We start from the raw sequence: 19,256 nt of genomic DNA on the forward strand, positions 1-19,256 counted from the left end.
ATCATGTTTTTTTTTATGTATTTCTCATTTTTCGTGTAGCAGGGTCCATCGAAAGTATGAAACTTGGGTACCCCTTGGAAGAGGAATTAAGTTCTCCATCTAATGAGCGCTCCTCAAAATTTGAGTAGGATCGTAGGGAGATAAGTTGAAAATATGACTTGAAACAATAGTTTTTTTATTTTTCCCCTCTAAAATTTGATGATGAAATCTAATATTATTTTATTATTTCTACTATTAGTTTATAATATTCCTTAGGAGGTCCATTTTAGACCTCAAAGTTTCTCTAATGGTAAGCTCTAGCAGCTCTTCCTGGAATGCCATCTAGGATTATTTATTCCCTCGATATGGAATCGGAACTATAGATTCCATGTGTTTCATCTTTTTCTAAAAGAGATATATGGTCACATAAAGCTAGCACCATTAAGAAAAATGTTACATGATGTTGACCTAATATTCTTTGTCGATTTTGACAAAACCTGTGACAATCGCTCATTGATAATGCTCATAAGAAGTCTTCCCTACTCAAACATGTTCGCATCACACTCATAATATCTTTTAGTAGATTTTCCTTTGAATATAGAACTGCCTCTAATCCATTTTTCCCACCAAGGATAAATTCTTTTTAGTAATTGCCATCCAAATATTTTTTATCGATTTAGCTTTAGTATAATTGTGCCATTCCATGGAGAACACATGCTTGATATTGCAATTTGGAAATGTAAAGTTTCATGGGGTATGCCATGCAGAACCACATAGATGTGCACTGAAATTCTTACCACATATGGCAATGAAACTATTCAACGATATTTTGACTAGAAAAAGCACAGGAGGAATTACAGAGGAGGTCACTGCTAGCAACTAGTTCCAGAATTGGGGGTTCTCAATTCTCCAATGAGAGCCACGTGTAAAGAAGTGGTTTTGAAAAATACAGAATTCCCCCCCTGACGTTAAGCATTGGAAAGCAAAGAAGTTGTGCAATTTGACCATATCCATTCATTTTTTAATCACTCATCACCTTCATTGAAAGTTGCCTAAAATTTACTCTTATGATCCCACTAATTTTTTGTGAGAGTTGGGATATTTCCCACATCGGTCGGGTGAAATGATTTAATGGTGTTTATATACACCATTACTTTAAGGCTTATCCAACGTATAATGTACCCAAGTATGCTCCTTGTGGGCTTCTCCCTTGGCTTGTGTATTGCATGTAGAGTTTTGAGTTGGCTTGTGACTTTGATTGGTTGATTTGGTAATTGGTGGACTTGGAGACTTGGCATATGTGATATAAAACATAAAATTGGAGATTAGTCTAATGCCCAATATTTTTAATAAAAAGAATAATGAACTTATATATGAACCTGAGACCACACATAGACTCATAACACCAAATGTTTTGCACACCAAATGCCGAATTTTTAACAAGAGTAATTCATGAATGAGAAAGGAAATCAATATATTTCATGACTTTTTCACTCGATAATGGGTGCAAGAAAATTTTACAATAGATTATACCATAAATATCTATGTGAAACATAACATTTCCAAATGTAAGGGAAACTGATCGTCAATTTAACCTCTTACGATATCTCATATAACTTCAAATAATTGCATAGATGAAACAATGAGGAATAAATTTCAAGAGAAATATAATAACACAAGAGTGAAAACTAAAAATAGCTAACAGGAGAATATTTTGATTGACAACATTAATAATATTGTGCATGAATGAAAAAAATACAAGTTTTCTCCAAAAATCCAAACCTTTTCTTTAGTTTTTATATAAAATTATTATAACAAATATATCTTGAAAATGTAACTTTTTTTGGAGCTAGCTAATAAAAAACAGAAAATAGTTCATGTATCAAATAATATTCATCCAAACATCCCATTCTTTAGATGGATTTTGTTGTTGGAATCATAAATATTTATGGGGAAAATTTAGCCAACCACTCCCAATCTATCATGACTGAATAGTTGTATGATATCATCTTTCTATAAGTAATATCCAAATCTATATATCTCTTGTAGGTTGGAGTAGTTGAGAAAAATATTGTGGCCTAATAATGGATGTAAAATCCATCCATTAATTCATCTATTATGGTTGGCCCCTTCAATATCCCCCCATATTTGAAAAATTGTTTTCATTTTCTCTAGTCCTTAACATAGGTTCGCTATATGCATCTAGAGACTATAATATGGCATACACATTTCTCTTAGAACATTGAATCTTGTACTTAATGTGTCTACCCCCTTTTTCACTAACCTACACTTATCTTGAGCTTGTTGGATGAATTTTATTTTAGTTCAAACATTATTTATCTCCATTATAACATAGGTTACATCCTTAATGACCACAGCTCTTAATTGCTTCTAATTCCCGGAGTTAAGGAATTTTACTATTATAGACATAATATGAGGCTTGCCACTAATTTTTCTTGAATCTTTTCAATGGCTTGTTTTGCACTCTATACTAAATCTGATTCATCCCCAATAATCGTAATTTATCACCACATTTCTGAAATACTTTTAACTAATTTTTCCCAAAGGATTTTCCTTTCTTCAATTAATGTTTTTGTCCCCACTAATTAATCCTTTTAACTATGTAGTTCCCTATGTAATATTGCTTTAATATCGTGATGTGTATGAATTATTGCATTTATATCAACAATATCCTCTTTGACATTATTAGTCTCGATATTCTTCACTGTGAATATTTTATGAACATTTTCAATCTCAATATCCTTTATACTTAAATATAACATTATTTATCCAAATTCTCAGAAGGATTGGCTAGTGTTGATGGTGTTGAGGAAAAGATGGGCATACATAATCAATTATTTCATTTTTCAAGAGTTGTTGCACATAACTCTTAATCTATTTATTGTTTTCAATAATGAGGGACAATATTTTTTCCTTGTCTTTCTATACAACTTACAATTCAATTGTTTGGACATATATGTAGCTGAAATTTCAATTTTATTCTTAACACCTGAATGTTTATGTCACAAGACTTGATTAGGAACTGAATTGAAGATGAATCCTTTGGGTCCACCCCTAGTATAAGAATGCATTTCTCCAAATCATTCATTTTCATATGTTTAGTCTGGTAGCAATATTTTGTTGTCTCAACCGATTAGTGACTTTATTCAACATATATTTTAATTTTGAGGCATTTAGAATAGTATTTTTTACGCTTCTAAAAATCATATCTCCATTATGCATGTCCAGGTGCATCTGACCAACTAACTGTATCTTATTCACATCTATGGTCAACTTTGTTTCCCTATAATCTTTTATAGTTTTATTTTTCTAAGCTTTAGGTTCCAAAACAACCATATTTATTTGTCCTTTTTCATAATCTAGGGAAGATAGCAACCTAGTATGAGATGATCCTAAACCTTTTTTCCACAACTTTGAATGGGCATCCTACTTCATTTTAATATTCTTATTTTTAATTTCCATGTATAGTGAAGGGATGTTACCATGTTTACCTATTGTTGAAGGTGACATGCATGGATATGAACTCTACTGGAATATATAGGCTATTGGCAAGAGTTCCTAATTCAATTTAGGTTTGATTGATGTAGCTTCTTCTATACTTTGAGCAGACACTATGACTTCCTCTTCTTCATTTCTGGGTTTCTTTTGTAATTATTGTTCTTTGTGCTCTATCTTTTAGATTGAAAATTTATGGTGTCTCTAAGAATCCTCTTTGTTTTTATATTTCTCTTTTGGTTAAAGAGTGTCCAAAACAATAGGTTGTGATTCGTGAAGTCTGACCATATTACTGAAGAATTTAAGTAATCTGAATTGGATATTATTCATAGAATATCTATTTTCAAACTTTTCTTAGCCTGGTTTAGCCACATGTTTGTAAGGGGTCGATACTTGCTTAACTCTTCTTTGTAAGGATCTAAAAATTCTCCTTCTGAGAAGGAAAAGCCTCCTCAAGTGAAGGACAGTGTGTGTACTTGGCTTCTTCAAGTGCACATGTAGATCATGAGGCATGGTCAGTCAAATCGGGTGCATTATTTCATATGAGTCTTTGGAGAGAGTGGCTTTTCTTGTCTGAAATATATGATGGTAGTGACACATTCCTAAGAAATTACTCGACAATAAAAATCACAAGACAAGAAAATTCAAGTTTAAGACAACTCATAGAAATATACTAACATAATGGAATTAAGCAATAAGAAAATTATTGTAAAAAGTGTTAGAAGAAATAGTAAATAATGTAATGAGATGCAACACAATTATTAACTTGAAAGACGAATAAAATGCAAATGAGTTGTAACAAAATATAAGAAATACTCAATGAGTTGCAATAAAATAGAATAAATTCTCAGTGAGTTGTACGAGTGTGAATACTTTAAAAATAGGGTAAATAACTAAATTCATTAAATTGTAATTGGAATTATAAACTGTCCTAGCTAAAATACAAATATAGCTGACTAAGGAGGGGGGCTTGTAGCCTTAAGTGAGGAACTAATTTAACTTACATCATCATGCTTATATTGTCAACACATCAAATACACATAACATGAATGAAATAAAAAAAATGGAATTTTTGTATTAACTATATTCAAAGTAAAATTTTAACATATTCCTCTCCCCTTGGCTTGAGTAGAGAAGGGGTATTTATACAATATCTCTTTTTATTATTTTAATCAAGGATTTAAGGGACAACCATTATATTCCTCGATTTTCAAGTTATTCCCTCTTTATTACAATGATATCTCCAAAAGATATAATTGTATCTCACTCTACCAATATAACATGAAGGAAATTAAGTCAAAACATGTACATTTGATTCCTCCCCGCTACTTAGATTAACTTTCTTTGTCCCTTCCTTGACTAGGAGAAGGTGTTGTAACAACATAAGGGTGGCATCACCAATATGCTATAGGTGAAATAATGGCATTGTAACAACATAGAGTTGTTGTAGCAACACAAGGGTGTTGCTGCAACACAAGGGTGTTCCTAGAACACAAAGAAGTTGTACCACTAAAAATTCAATCTTTCAATGATGCATCTAAGGGTACCTACTACAGACCTATCTACAATACTTCCCATGCTCTCCTTGTTAGTTAGCATAAAAAGGTGGATTCTTTCCTTAATGCATAAGAATGATCACTAAATATTGCATAATCATTTAAGTAATATTGTACCTTGGTAAAAAAATGCATTTTGTGAGAAAAATGGGTTATACTATGGTATGGAGATGGGAAAAAGGTATCAAAAGGGTGGTGAAATGGTCACTAAAAGGATGCCATTCTAGGTTCCCGTAAGATATGTTCTAGCATCAATATAGAAACATAATTATCTATCATTCAATGGGAAAATCTATGATTTGGAGGAATACACATATACACATGGTTTCATTTGGTTTGAAACCAATGTAGCCCATACTGGTACCCCTTAAATTAGTACCACATTAGAAAACAATTATACATAGAATATTCCTTCCATGTGCCCTCTAGAATATCAAAAGTCCTATAGGAATCCTAAAACAAGGCTTAACTCAATCACTTGACCAACTAAATACTATAATGGCATTGATAATAACACTCACAAGGAATACTCTCATGTACCTAGGTAATTAGGTAGCATAGCTAAGGGAACAATTAACTCTCCTTAGTTAGAGCCTTAATATATTGGGTCAAATACTACTTTTTAGAATTGTTATCATTGATGGAAAGATTATGATTATCCCCCTTTTTTCCTAAGAAGCATTCTCCTTTTTTCTCAATAATCCTACTTACCTCCCCCTTTCACATCAATGAAAAGGGGTACAAGGAGAGGTCTATCTTTGCTTGTGATGGAGAATACCACATGCTCCAGATGTATTTGTTTTAGATTTATTTTCATGCACATTATAGTACTAAGATGCATCATTTTTACACCCATTACATGAGTAACAATATTGTAACACAATACTCTTTCAGATAGACCACATTACTGTGTGTTTTTTTTCATGTTGGCTATTGTAATTATTAAAATTGGCATTTTTCTAAAATTAGTTTTTTTCATCTTTTAATTCATCTTATATATAGCGCTTTTTTCTCCTTTCCAGGCACGATACATATACCTTGTTGTTCTTGGAATTGTTTTCAATGATGAAAAAAGAGAATAGAAAGGTATGCTTGGGTTCAAGAGAATAATAGTAAAGGAGCAAAAATATAAGCCTTTGATGTCATTGATGTATGCATGGTTGATGAGGTGTTTTGATGCTTATGCTTGCTTGACAAAAGTGTGGTCACCATATGCATGTGAGGAGGTGCAACTGAGAAGAGCTTGTGAGAAACAAGGTAGAACAAATGTATGGAGATGTTGATGTTGGATATATTGTTATGAGGATGTTGTTGTTGCATATCTTTTTGAGTTGGTTTTTTATCAAAGATGTTGGTCATGTTGTAATGTAAGGCAAAGACGTGATGTAAGAAAAAGGTAAAGGTATAATGCAAAGGAAAATTCAAAGGATGATGCAAGGAAAATGAATGATATAGGCATGATAAGAACCATAACATAGGTCATTGACTGTGAATATTGAGATATAACATAAATTATATAATATCGAGACAATGTTACCCTAGACTATAACACAATACTCTTTCAAACAAATTGTGTTATTGTGTGTTTTTAGGTTGGTTGTAATAATTATTAAAAGTGGCTTGTTTTAATTCATATTTTGAATTACTCTTATGGATTTTATTATTAGAGGTTAAAAGAGTGTTGAAATTGAAGAAACACCCTTGGAATGTAAAGAGACAAGACTTATCATTTCAGATTCATGTATGGAATACTAACAACCATCAAATCTTGTTTATAACAATGTATGAGGTTGGAAGGCTATAAGGTTAGAGAGTTAAAAGAATTGAGATTTGAGTGAGCTTTTAGTCATCTGGCCCATATAGAAAATATGTGAAGCATATTTGAAGAGAAGAAAAATTAGAGACAAAGATGGAGGTATGCAGAGTTATAGACTAGGTAAACTAGAATATTTTTTATTGTATGTATTAGGGGATTGTAGCCTCCTTTAAAGTTGTAGCTTGATAAAGAACATGATGGATCATTTTGAGGTAGGAGCCTCCAGTGGATTGTAACCTATAGAAAATTCGTGGGAGTTGGAGCTTCCTTGCAAGTTGAAGCTTGCAAAAGAATTGAGGTAGCAAACTCATGTAGGTTGAAGGATATATAAAATATGATGTAATAATGGAGTAGGCACTTGCCTTTACATGTTATCAGATAAACTCACTAAATAGAATAAAGAGATAGATCAATGACTTAAAACGTAGCCTCTTTGAGGGGGAAACCTCCTTTACATTACACAAATGAACAATTCTTGGATGATACAAATGACTAAACCTCCTTTCTATATATAGGAGTCTAAGGGGTCACAATATAATCAAAGCAGACATAACAATAATAATATAAGGGCACAACAATAACAATAGTGGGCTTCTATAGGGAACACTAATAACAATATGGGGACAATAGGAGCACAATAATAACAAAAAGGGCTACAATGACAATAGTAATGGGGGAATCACTAGTATTATAGGGACCTAACATGCCCTCTCCTTCGAAAAAGTGTTGTCCTCAAAACTTGAGTAGTTATGGATTCTTCTATATAAAATTCTCATCCTCCCATGTGGAATCTTCAGCAAGTAATTTCTTCCACTTGATGAGATACTCTGAAATTGATCGATTACGTAGCTGTCAAGTTCTTGTTTCTATGACCGCTTCAAGTTCGAATATGATTTTCAGGTTCCAATATGATTTTTCCTTCCTTGTCAAGTTCTGGAAGTATTGTTTGAACTAGGAGCTTTTGACCTCTAACCTTCTTTAAACATGAAACATGGAAAATTGGGTACATTCGAGAAGCTACATGAAGCTCCAATTTGTATGCCATAGTACCAATCTTTTGCAACACCTTGTATGGACCATAATACTTTGGTGATAATTTATTATCCTTCTTAGCTTTTTTGAGGGACATTTGTTTATATGGTTGTAGTCATAGGAATACTGAGTCACCTACATCAAAACCTCTTTCGCTGTGATGTTGATCTGCATGTTGTTTCATTCTATACTACGCCAAAGTGAGGTTATCCTTTAAGAGTTAGAGAACATGATTTTGATGCTTGATGTGATCTTCCACTACTTTAACCTTATAAATTTCTCTTAAATATGATGTGATGGATGGTGGATGATATCCATAAAGTGCCATAAATTGGGTCATGTTTGCTACAGCATAGAAGGAAGTGTTATACCACCATTCAGCCAAAGGCAACCATTTGACCCATTATGTTTGTTTATCAAAGAAAAAGCACTAAAGAACTCCTTCCGAACATTTGTTTACTATCGAAGTTTTCCCATCCGATTGAGGATGATAAGATGAGCTGTGAGCTAACTGAGTACTAAGACAAGAAAATAATTCTATCGAAAATTTTCCAGTGAAAATGGGATCTTTGTCGCTTATAATAATCTTTGGGTTTCCATGTAGCTTTTGAATTGTTTCCAAAAATGTTGTAGAAACTGTACTGGCTTTAAATGGATGAGATAATGCACAAAAGTGTGCATACTTGGTAAGTATGTCAACTACCACCATGATGACACTCTTTCCTTCGAACTTGGGAAAACCTATGATAAAATCCATTGAAACCTCCTCCCAACGTTGGCTTGGAATGGATAAAGGTTGTAATAGGCTCGAGACCTTAATTGTTTCAACTTTATTTTGTTTGAAAACCAAACATTCCACCACAAAATTTTGAATATCCGATTTAAGGCCATCCCAAAAAAATTCCTTCTTAACCCTTTGGTAAGTTTTTAAAAATCTCTAGTGCCCTCCTAAGGGAGATGTGTGCAACTCCATAAGAATCTTTTGTTTGAGTTGGGAATTATTACATAGGTATAAGCGATATTTGTACCATAACGAATCATTTTTCTAGCTAAATGTATTAGATGTACTCAGATCTTGTTGTAATTTTTGAATGAGTGCCCACACTTCTTCATCATTCTTCCATTCATCCCTTGCTTCATTTATCCAATCTCATTGGATAATAGAAATGGGGTAAAGCAATGTTTCCACATCCTCATCCTTTCTTGAGAGTGCATTTGCCACAACATTTTGCTTCCCTTTTTTGTAGATGATTTCAAAGTCATAACCCTACATCTTTGTGACTCATTTTTGCTGCTCTTTTGAAGATAATCTTTGTTCTAAAAAGTATTTAAGACTATCATGATTCATTTTTACCTTGAAATGTTTTCCCATTAGGTAGGGTCGCCATTTATTAAGTGCATATAGTATTGCCAACATTTCCTTCTCATAAATAGTTTTGTGTAAATAATTTCCTTTGATTGGATGACTTCTGAAAGAAATGAGTCTTTCTTCTTGTATTAAAACAACACCAATTCCATTTCCCGAGGCATTAGATTCCATAGTAAAGGTTTTTGTGAATTCTGACGTAGCTAAGACCAGTGCTTGGCACATTGCCTCTTTAAGATGTTCAAAGGCCTTTGTTGCTTCTAGAGTCCATGAAAATGCATCTTTCTTTAATAATGTTGTTAGAGGTGCTACTATTCTCCCATAATTCTTAAAAATCTTGTGATAATACCCTATCAACCCGAGAAATACTCGCTGATGCTTTATGGATGTGGGGATTTTCCATTCCTTAATGGCTTTAATCTTTCTAGGGTATACCTTAACACCTTCATGAGATACAATATGACCCAGAGATTCCACATCTTGTACTCCAAAGAAGCATTTGGAGCTTTTTGCATATAATTTTTTCTCCTCCAATCGTTTGAGCACCCTATCAACATTTTGAATATGATCCTTCCAAGACATGTTGTAGATTAGTATATCATCAAAAAATACTAACACATATTTTCTAAGGAAGGGTTTTAAAATGGAGTTCAATAAACCTTGAAATGTAGAAGGTGCATTGGTCAGGCCAAAAGGCATGACCAAAAATTCATAATGACCCTCGTGAGTTCTAAATGCTATTTTTGGAATGTCTTCATTCTTCATTCTGATTTGATGATACCCTGAACGAACATCCAACTTGGTGAAGTAAATTGATCCATGCAATTCATCCAATAATTCATCAATGACAGGAATTGAAATTTATCTTTAATAGTGAGCTTGTTGAGCTCCCTATAATTCGGACACATGCGCCATGATCCATCCTTCTTGTACACCAATACCACTGGAGCAGAGAAAGAACTTTGACTAGGTTGAGTTATACCAGCCTCTAGCATTTCTGCAACCATACGTTCAATTTCACTCTTTTGGGCATATGGATATCTGTAAGGCCTAATGTTTGGAGGAACACTTCCTAGAATCAAATGAATAGCATGATCATGATCACGAATAGGTGGGAGGCCTTTGGGAGTCTCAAATACCTTGGAATGATTATCCAAGGCTATTTGGAGATATGGAGAAATAGATGATTTTGATGTGGGAACCTCTAGCAAACATAACTATACAATTATTACTCATTGTTCTTTCTTTACAAGCTTTCTCATTTTGTTAAAACTGATTATATTTCCAGTTTCCCTGTGATACCCCTTAATTCAATTGTGTTTCCTTCCAAACAAAATTTCATGAAAGTTCTTGAAAATTAAAAGCTATTGTACCCAAGGATTGTAGCCATTGGAATCCTAGTACAACATCAGCACCACCCATTGGAATGGAAAGCATTGGGCTATTCAATACATATTCTCCCATGGATAGCCAGATATTATGGAACTTTCCAGAGAAATTTATGGTTCCTCCACTTGCAACCATCACTTGATACTCTGGTGCTAGATATAGGAAGCAATTCGATTCCTTGGCTATCTTACAATGAATAAAATTATGGGTACTGCGTGAATCAATCAACACTATTACCTTTTTCTTATTGATATGTACTCCTATCTTGATGGTTTGAGGAGTGGTAATTCCAGCTAATGCATTACAAGATATGGTAGAATTCATTTCTTCTTTCTCTAGGTTTTGTTCATGGTGTATATCCTCTTCTTTTGACTTTTCTTGTTCCTTTTCTTCCTCCTCTTCACAATCTATGTGAAATAATTTATTCTCAGCACACTTATGACCTTTAGTGTATTTTCTATCACAACTGTAACAAAGCCTTTTTGCTCTTTTTTCTTCCAATTGTTGTGGTGTCAACCTTGTAGGTTGTGGAAGGCTAGGAGCAACAACACTTCCATCTTTATAGTTGTGAGTGGTAGGCTTCCTTGTTGCCATAGTTTTGCTTTCCATTTTTCTTGCCAACCTGAATGCCTTCTCCAATGAATCAGGTTCCCAAAGGTGAACCTCATATTGGATGTTATCCTTTAAACTCCCTATGAACACATCAATCCTATGCTCCTATGGAATATCTCTTACCCTTATATTCAATTTTTGGAAGTCCACAATGTGCTCCAACATTGAACCCTTTTGTTTGAGATTTATCAATTGCCTAAAAAAGGTGTTGCTTTTTGTATCCTCATAATGTGCTATCATTTGTTCCATAAAAATTGCCCAAGTGACAATTTTTTTACAACAACAAACCCATTGATACCATACAAACTGATTTCGTTCCAAATATAAAGTTGCAATGTGTACATTTTGTGTGTTTTTCACATTATGGAGATTGAAATATTACTCCATCTATAGTATCCATGTTATGGGATCCTTGCCATCAAACTTCCTCATATCGATCTTTGGAACATGGTAGGTCTTCAATCCAAAGTTAGAGTCTATGAAATCATGATTAACATTTATTTTGCTCTCATCATGAGTTTCCTTTACTATCCTTTCACCATTAGTAAACATTTCTTTTAACAACTTTGTCAAATTTGTCTTCAAATCTTCCATGTTGCCTTCCGTCTTAGCTTCCATGTCATTCATCTTAGCTTCCACACCTTTCTTTAAACCATCCATATTATCTTCCATGCCATCGATATTAGCTTCCATGCCTTTCTTTAAACCATCCATCCTAGCTTTTGTTACTTTTTCTGAGAGTGAAATTTGTTGCACTTGGTCTCGTAATTTTGATATATCATGTTGCATTTCTTCCTCTTCTTCATGAGTCATGCTAGAGTTTTCAGGTTTCCTACTAGGTGTTTCTATTTTATTTCTTCAAGGTATCAATTAATGATAATTATGCTTCAATATGCCCTTTGAATTCCTTTAAACTAATTTTTCAAACCAAACTTGTGCAAAATTTAAAAAAAACTACACACATTTTTTCAATTTGTAGGAGCTTGATATTGAATCTAATGTATCTTTGAAATTTCAGATTTCCAAGGTATGAAACTAGGAAATATGGTAGACCTCTAAGTATTATTTCCAACGCCACAAGTCTTATTGAAATTGGATTCTCCAAGAAGGCGCTAAGCCCCATCTACCACTGATTATACACTATTTCAGTAGAGCGGACTTGCACGAAGTGCCACGTGTCACTATTTCAATCTTTGGACTTGGAAACGATGCACAAATAACTACAGTCCGTCCTATTTCTGTAACTTCTGATGAAATTTCAATTTTATACTCAGAGATAAAGTTATGTTGATTTTCCCACGGTCACCTATTTGGGATGTGATTCCAGAGCCTGTAAAACCCTAATTTCCTTAGATCATATTTTCGAAAAAATAGTGATACAAGATTTGACATTAGGACCCAAGGATCATCAATATTTCATTTCAAATGGGTTTTTTTTTATCTTATAAAATGTCCCAAACAAAAAGTTATAGAGAAAATTCCATAATGACCTGTTTGGAGCAAAGAAACCCTAGAATCCAAGCTCTGATACCAAATGTTATAAAACCATCTCACAAAATAGAAGAAAGAGATAGATCAACAACGTAAAATGTATCCTATTCGTAGGGGCAAACTCCTTTACATTACAAAAATGAACTATTCTTGGATGATACAAATGACTAAACCTCCTTTCTATTTATAGGAGTCTAAGGGGTCACAACATAATCAAAGTAAACATAACAATTGTTGAGATTGCAACAAGATGATGGAGCTTAGTGAAAAGAGTCGCCTTCACTAAGTGGGCCCGCAGGCTATTTTTGGCACAAGTCTATTTTTAGACTATGTCTATTTTTAGACATATGGATCATGTCTATGGATTGCAGGTTGCTGTTTATGGATGATTGGTCAAATTGGGAAAAATAGATGGACTTCTATTTTTTATCAAAGTGTGAGTGATCACAGTGTGAGTGATCAAAGTCTATTTTTAGACTGGCTGTCAAAAACAGAAAAGTCAAATATTATTGTCTCATAATAATATTTGGACTATAAACTTGATCTTATTCTCTTGGAGCACTTCAGTTTGAGCTACAGAGGTGGCACATGCAGCTGTCAGAAGGAAATATGCTTTTCTTATGAGTCAGTTGAGTTGTTGCATGCATGACTTCAGTTAGAACTCAATCAGTTGAGTTTGGTGGAGTTGATTGTGGAGTTGATGGAGTTGTGTTCAGTTTGACTTAGTTAAACTAGTTGTAATTAGTCTAACTGCAAAAAGACTATTGATGAGTTGTTAAACTAATTATTAACTCATGATGCAACTAATGAATACATCAGTTAACTCAGTTGCATGTCAGTGCATGTTCAGTTCAATGGGGACAGGTGGTAGAGAATCAGATTGCTATCAGTTGTGACTATAGTTATGCACCAGATCTTGCACAATCAAGGGATTGAGTATGCCAATGAGTTTGCTCACGTATTTGCCCAGTATTGTAGCCTTTTCTCACGTCCAACAAAGTGTGAGTGATTATTTTGAGGTGAAATACGAGTTTGGTAAGCCATTCTCATCAGTTCTTGAGCAGGTATTGAGCAGTGGAGGCAGGCAAGCAGTGGAATAGATTTGGAGATCAGATCTGAGTTGTATTGTGTGTAACAGGTGGAGCTGGTACTGGATTGCTTGTGATAAGAATTGTACTTTGTAATGTTACATGGTCTCAATCATTAATATACATATAGTTGGGGTTTTTAGCGATATGCTTTCCCCGGGTTACATACTGTGTTAATGTGTGAATGCTCTTGATGTTTTATTGTTATTGATGCTGCTATATTGATGATCAACGTAGAGGAGCTTATGTATTGTGTATGTATTCCGCAATAGTACATGATCAGGATAATCTCTGTTGAATATGTGTTAAATTATTCAAAATTTCTACATGGTATCAGAGCTGCTTGATTTGTAGAAGAGATTTTTACAGGATATCAAGCGAGGATTGATCATCAGATCTACTATTCAAGAAGTGTTTACATTCTATTTCTTCAGGCAGAGTCTGTAATCGGTCCAAGTATCCTCTGGATTCATCCTTCCTTTGGAAGGTGAGATATCCGGTGAATGCCCATACAATCAATCTCTGTACAAGAAATATTGTGTTCTCACGAATTTTAGATCAGAGGCGGTTGAGTTTGGAGCTGGTGGAAATCGAATTTGCAGCAGTGTTGTTGAAATGTCTTTCAACGGATTGAAAATGTTATTCCAAAGCAAGAGCGACCTGGCGCTCAAGGATAAACTCAGTAACAATAAAGGTGAGAATGGATCTTCATCAAAGGTATCTGATGAAGAGAATTATGCTTTGGCTGCCAAAGCAAAGAAGGGGAAGAACAAGAAAGCTTCTCATTCTGGTGCGAAAGGCAAGAAGTAGGATATGTCCAAGGTGAAGTGTTTTCATTGTCACCAGCATGGACACTATGCCACTAATTGTCCACAGAAGAAGAAGAACAAGCAGGCTGCTGGATCTTCAGCAGGAGAGGCTCTAGCCTCACAGTTTGAGCTTGATTTTTCATTGATCGCATGCTTGGTTTCAAGTGTGATGGGATCAGTGTGGTTCTTGGACAGTGGTACGTCTTTTCACATGACGGGAGATAGAGATTTGTTCTCTGATCTGGAGGACAAAGATCTTGGAGTGCACATCGAGATGGGCGATGATGGTAGATACAGTGCGACTGGTATCGGTACCATTTCCTTTGAGAGGGAGTCTGGTAAACCCTTCGTATTGAAGGAAGTCATGCATGTTCCAGGATTGAAGAAGAATCTTATCTCAGTGGTGATGTTAGAAGACAAGGGGTATGATGTTGTTTTCAGCGAGGGAAAGGCTTTCCTGCGCAGCAAGACAACTGGTGAGACCCGGAAGATAGGGGTTCGAGTGAGGAACCTTTATCAGTTGCATGTAGATGGATGCGCAGCAATGGCGGGCAAGGCAGAAGGATTGGTGAGCCAGGATGATGGCGAGTTGTGGCACAGGAGATTGGGTCACCTTCACCATGGAGCCTTGAAGATACTGCAGCAGATCACTACAGGGCTTCCTAAAGGCACACTTGCATAGTCAGATCAGTGCAAGGGGTGTACTTTAGGGAATTTTGTGAAAGCCACCTTTCACGAGAAGGATAGTCGTGCCACGACGATCCTTGAGAGAATTCACACAGACATGTGTGGACCTTTCTCAGTTGCTTCGACAACAAAACACAGGTATTATGTGATTTTTGTTGATGATTTCTCTCGTAAGCGCTGGATCTTCTTCATGCAGAAGAAGAGCGAGACATATTCAAAGTTCTATGAATTCAAAGCACTGGTCGAGAAGGAGTCAGGGAAGAAGGTGAAGGCTCTTAGGAGTGATAATGGTGGTGAATACATCTCGGATGAGTTCAAGGATTTCTACAAGGCAGAAGGGATTCGTAGAGAGCTCATAGCTCCCCATAACCCACAGCAGAACGGGGTAGCTGAGCGGATGAACAGAATGATTGTGGGTGCTGCATGGGCAATGTTGCATGATCAGGGTCTACCCCTTCACTTGTGGGCGGAAGCATGCAATACAGTAGTTTATGTGCAGAACCGTTGTCCTCATAGGATACTTGGCATGAGTACACCCGAGGAGGCTTATTCTAGTAAGAAGCTTGATCTTTCTCATTTGAGGATTTTTGGTGCTAATGTTTACATGCATGTGATGAAGGATGCCAGGAAGAGGTTGGAGCCAACCGCAGAGGTTGGGATATTTGTGGGGTACACTGATACGCCCCACAACTATCGTTTGTATTTGCCAGACAGTGGTAAAACTATTGTGCGACGGGATATAAAATTTCAGGAGAAGAAAGCCATGAAGTGTTCGCTTGAGAGGGAGCTACACTTGCATGCAGATAAGGAGCTATTAGTTCCTAAGGATGAACTTCAGGATGTGGATCAGCCACAGGATGAGGTTCATTGAGCGGATGAGTCCACTCATGCAGCGCCAACCATCAGAGGGCGAAAGCGCTTGACAGAAGCTGAGCGACTGGCTCAAGATGCAGAGAAAGTTGTAGGACCACCTACAGCCCAACGCAGGCAGAGACAGTCACCTAATCGGTACACTGGATACATGGCTCTTATGAGCAAGTGTGTTGTGACTGAGTCATCCTCTTTCGAGGAAGCTGTGGAGGATCCCGCATGGGTAGACGCCATGGTGGAAGAGTATGATTCTATTGTCAGAAACAGTGTGTGGGAGATTGTTCCTAGACCGGAAGGGAAATCAGTGGTGGTTTCGAGATGGATCTACAAGGTCAAGCAGGCAGCTGACGAGAGTGTGGAGAAGTACAAGGCAAGATTTGTTGCCCGAGGCTTTTCACAGATAGAGGGGATCGATTATGAGGAGACCTCTGCACCTGTCGTAAGGTATTCTTCCATACGGATGATTCTTGCTCTCTCAGCACAGATGGGATGGCACATTCATCAGATGGATGTGAAGACTGCATTCCTCAACGGAGTCATTGAGGAGGAGGTGTACATTGAGCAACTCGAAGGCTTTGAGGTCTTCAGCAGCGAGTCGCATGTGTGCAGGCTCAAGAGAGCGTTGTATGGGTTGAAGCAAGCACCACGTGCTTGGTACACACGGATAGACAACTATTTCATAGGACTTGGATTCTCCAAGACCGATGCGGATCCTAACCTATACCAGATTGTGTGGAGGGTAAGTTGCTTATGATTGTACTATATGTTGATGATTTGATTCTAACGGGTGATGAGCTGTTGATACTGTCATGCAAGAAGGATATTGCTACAAAGTTTGAGATGAAGGATTTGGGCCTCCTTCACTATTTCCTAGGATTGGAAATATGGCAGCGCAGTGGTGGACTGTTTGTTTCTTAGGGCAAGTATGCTCGGGAGATACTGGAGAAGTTCAACATGCATGGCTGCAAGCCTGTTGATACTCCTCTTCCTGGAGGTTGGAGGAAGGAGGATGCCACTTCGGGAGAAGAAGTGGATGCCACTGTTTATCGACAGTTGGTGGGGTCGCTGATGTATTTGGTCAATACACGACCAGATATATGCTATGCAGTTAACCAGCTTTCACAAGCTATGGTTAAGCCTACCAAGCTCTTCTGGAAGGTGGGCAAGCATGTATTGCGCTACTTGAGAGGCACATCGGGATATGGTTTGTGGTACAGACAGGAGGATGAGGTGAAGCTATGTGGCTTCACGGATGCAGATTGGGCAGGGAGCCCAACGGACAGAAAGAGCACATCAGGAGGGGTCTTCAGTATTGGATCGACAGCAGTTTCTTGGTACAGCAGGAAGCAGAGATCCGTGGCACTCAGTTCAGCGGAGGCTGAGTATATGGCAGCAAGTTTGGCTGCATGCGAGGCTATATGGATGAGGAAGATCCTGGTTGGTTTGTTCGGTTCTCTTTTGGATCCTACTGTGATTTACTGTGATAACCAGAGTTGCATTAAACTCTCGGCTAATCCTGTATTTCATGATAGATCTAAACATATTGAAATCAGGTACCATCATATCAGAGATTGTGTGTAGCGGAGGATCATGTTACTTTCGTACATTCCAACGGAGGATCAGGATGCTGATATTCTGACGAAGGCTCTCACCAGGAGCAAATTCGAGTACCACCGAGGTAGGATAGGGGTTGCTGATAATCCATATCTTTTTGAGAGGGAGTGTTGAGATTGCAACAAGATGATGGAGCTTAGTGAAAAGAGTCGCCTTCACTAAGTGGGCCCGTAGGCTATTTTTGGCGCAAGTCTATTTTTAGACTATGTCTATTTTTAGACATATGGATCATGTCTATGGATTGCAGGTTGCTGTTTATGGATGATTGGTCAAGTTGGGAAAAATAGATGGACTTCTATTTTTTATCAAAGTGTGAGTGATCACAGTGTGAGTGATCAAAGTCTATTTTTAGACTGGCTGTCAAAAATAGAAAATTCAAATATTATTGTCTCATAATAATATTTGGACTATAAACTTGATCTTATTCTCTTGGAGCACTTCAGTTTGAGCTACAGAGGTGGCACATGTAGCTGTCATAAGGAAATACACTTTTCTTATGAGTCAGTTGAGTTGTTGCATGCATGACTTCAGTTAGAACTCAATCAGTTGAGTTTGGTGGAGTTGATTGTGGAGTTGATGGAGTTGTGTTCAGTTTGACTTAGTCAAACTAGTTGTAATTAGTCTAACTGCAAATAGACTATTGATGAGTTGTTAAACTAATTATTAACTCATGATGCAACTAATGAATACATCAGTTAACTCAGTTGCATGTCAGTGCATGTTCAGTTCAATGGGGACAGGTGGTAGAGAATCAGATTGCTATCAGTTGTGACTATAGTTGTGCACCAGATCTTGCACAATCAAGGGATTGAGTATGCCAATGAGTTTGCTCACATATTTGCCCAGTATTGTAGCCTTTTCTCACGTCCAACAAAGTGTGAGTGATTATTTTGAGGTGAAATACGAGTTTGGTAAGCCATTCTCATCAGTTCTTGAGCAGGTATTGAGCAGTGGAGGCAGGCAAGCAGTGGAATAGATTTGGAGATCAGATCTGAGCTGTATTGTGTGTAACAGGTGGAGCTGGTACTGGATTGCCTGTGATAAGCATTGTACTTTGTAATGTTACATGGTCTCAATCATTAATATACAGATAGTTGGGGTTTTTAGCGAGATGCTTTCCCCGGGTTACATACTATGTTAATGTGTGAATGCTCTTGATGTTTTATTGTTATTGATGCTGCTATATTGATGATCAACGTAGAGGAGCTTATGTATTGTGTATGTATTCCGCAATAGTACATGATCAGGATAATCTCTGTCGAATATGTGTTAAATTATTCAAAATTTCTACAACAATAATAATATAAAGGCACAATAATAACAATAGTGGGATTCTATGGGGCACACTAATAACAATATGGGGATAATAGGGGCACAATAATAACAATAAGGGCTACAATGATAATAGTAATGGGGGAATCACTAGTATTA

The sequence above is a fragment of the Pinus tabuliformis genome, chromosome 8 (genome assembly GCF_031772625.1).
Source record: "Pinus tabuliformis cultivar Carrire ecotype Pingquan chromosome 8, CPIR1, whole genome shotgun sequence".
Taxonomy (NCBI): Eukaryota; Viridiplantae; Streptophyta; class Pinopsida; order Pinales; family Pinaceae; genus Pinus; species Pinus tabuliformis.